Here is a 2,878-nt window from a genome sequence, read left to right as displayed (position 1 = left end):
GAGTGAACCTGGGACTCAGAGAAGTGCACACCAATTGGGAGTTAACCTGGGACTGTGGGAGATGGATAACTGTGGGTATCCGAGCCTAACTATAGGAGTTGGGTACCAGAGGAGAATGAACCTGACACTATAGGTATCAACTCCCAATGGTATCCATCTCCCTTTAGTCCCAGATTTATTTCCTACTGATATCCTTTATACATATTCCCAGGTTAACTCCCCACTGGTGAGCAATTCCCTGAGTCCCAGGTTCACTCCCCACTGGCGCCCACCTTCTATTGTGTCAGGTTCATTCTCCTCTTCCATCTCCCTTTAGTCCCAGGTTTATTTCCCACTGATATCCTGTTTACATAGTCCCAGGTTCACTCCCCACTGGCGCCCACCTCCTATTGTGTCAGGTTCATTCTCCTCTGGTACCAAACTCTCATATCCGGCTTCAACTTTCAATGGTATCCATCTCCCTTTAGTCCCAAGTTTATTTCCCACTAATATCCTGTTTACATAGTCCCAGGTTCACTCCCCACTGGCGCCCACCTCCTATAGTGTCAGGTTCATTCTCCTCTGGTACCAAACTCTCATATCCGGTTCAACTTTCAATGGTATTCATCTCCCTTTAGTCCCAGGTTTATTTCCCACTAATATCCTTTTTACATAGTCCCAGGTTCACTCCCCACTGGCGCCCACCTCCTATAGTGTCAGGTTTCTCTCTCCCCTGGTACCCAACTCCCAAATCCGGCTTCAACTCCCAATGGTATCCATCTCCCTTTAGTCCCAGGTTTATTTCCCAATGATATCCTGTTTACATAGTCCCAGGTTCACTCCCCACTGGCGCCCACCTCCTATAGTGTCAGGTTCATTCTCCTCTGGTACCAAACTCTCATACCCGGCTTCAAATTTCAATGGTATCCATGTCCTTTAGTCCCATGTTTATTTCCCACTGATATCCTTTTTTACATATTCCCAGGTTCACTCCCCACTGGCGCCCACCTCCTATAGTGTCAGGTTTCTCTCTCCCCTGGTACCCAACTCCCAAATCTGGCTTCAACTCCCAATGGTATCCATCTCCTTTAGTCCCATGTTTATTTCCCACTGATATCCTGTTTACATAGTCCCAGGTTCACTCCCCACTGGCGCCCACCTCCAATAGTGTCAGGTTCATTCTCCTCTGGTACCAAACTCTCATATCCGGCTTCAAATTTCAATGGTATCCATCTCCTTTAGTCCCATGTTTATTTCCCACTGATATCCTTTTTTTACATATTCCCAGGTTCACTCCCCACTGGCGCCCACCTCCAATAGTGTCAGGTTCATTCTCCTCTGGTACCAAACTCTCATATCCGGCTTCAAATTTCAATGGTATCCATCTCCTTTAGTCCCAGGTTTATTGCCCACTGATATCCTTTTTTACATATTCCCAGGTTAAATCCCCACTGGTGTGTAATTCCCTGAATCCCAGGTTCACTCCCCACTGGCGCCCACCTTCTATAGTGTCAGGTTCATTCTCCTCTGGTACCAAACTCCTATAGTTCGGCTCGGATACCCACAGTTATCCATCTCCTGGTGTGCAATTCCTTGACTCCCAGGATCACCCCCCACTGTTGCCAAACTCCAATAACTTTGCCGGATCTTGTCGGGTTTCGGCGGGTTTCTTTTTTTACGAAACCCGCCGAAACGGGCCGATAACCTTAGTCTCAGGTTCACTCCCGACTGGTGTACACTTCCCTGAGTCTCGGGTTCACTCCCCACAATTGTCTACTTCCCATAACTTTGCTGGATATGGTCGGGTTTCGGCGGGTTTCGTAAAAAAGCACTAGTTTTTTTTTACGAAACCCGCCGAAACCCAGTCCCAGGTTCACTCCCCAATGGTGCACACTTCCCTAAGTTCTAGGTTCACTCCCCACTGCCACCTACTTCCCATAACTTTGTCGGGATTCATCGGGTTTCGGCGGGTTTCGTAAAAAAAACACACCCATAAAAATGCAATGTCTGAAAGTGGTAAGGAGTCGGAGTCGGGACTTCTAAAAGCGACTCCGACTCCGACTCCATCCTCAAACAACCGACTCCTACCGACTCCTTCTCCGACTCCACCCTCAAACAACCGACTCCTACCGACTCCGACTCACCAGCCCTGTGCGTGTGGTGTGTGTGAGTTATTTTTTTTTTTTAATTAAAACAATTTTAACCATTAATGGCAAGATTCGATCTTACACTCCCCAAAGTCCAGATCTTAGTCTTAATGTTATCATGAAAAGACAAGCTTTGGGATTTATAGTTTAATTGAAGCCCGAGTCGAAATATACTCTTACTACTGCTCTCTTGGTGGAAACGATTTATTCTGCATAAGCAATCTGGAGAAAAAAATCAGTGTCACTGTAAAAGGTTAAAATTTCACGAAGTACACACCGTGAACACCGCTGTAACAATCCTTTGATCTACGTCATCAGGCAACCCATTGTTTCTTTCATCTTTTCCCATTCCCCCTTACTATCCCCCCATCCCCCCGCCCATCTCTCTCTCTCTCTCTCTCTCTCTCTCTCCTCTCTCTCTCTCTCTCTCTCTCTCTCTCTCTCTCTTGTCATAGTGTTATCCCTTCCCCTTCCCATCTCAATGTAAAATGAAAACGTTCTGCTGTTTGCAGATACACGTATGATTGTTTTGTTTTCTCTCTCACTCGGCTAGGATTAAAAACCAAGACATCAGGTAATTGGTGTCTAATGCCAAAGAATAGATTCTCTCTTTGGCCAATTTAGTCACGCATGTGGCACCCAGCTATTTATTATGTTCTGCCTATAACACACAATAAGTGGGATTTTGGGGTGGGATTTCGAAAGAAATCAAGGTCATAAGTAACCGTGCACAAGAGCTGTATAGGGAATTG

The sequence above is a fragment of the Berghia stephanieae genome, unplaced genomic scaffold (genome assembly GCF_034508935.2).
Source record: "Berghia stephanieae isolate SIO BIC M18660-M18661 unplaced genomic scaffold, UCSD_Bste_1.3 scaffold569, whole genome shotgun sequence".
NCBI classification, from domain to species: Eukaryota; Metazoa; Mollusca; class Gastropoda; order Nudibranchia; family Aeolidiidae; genus Berghia; species Berghia stephanieae.
The sequence above is the reverse complement of the archived record's forward strand: the minus strand, read 5'-3'. Positions refer to the sequence as shown.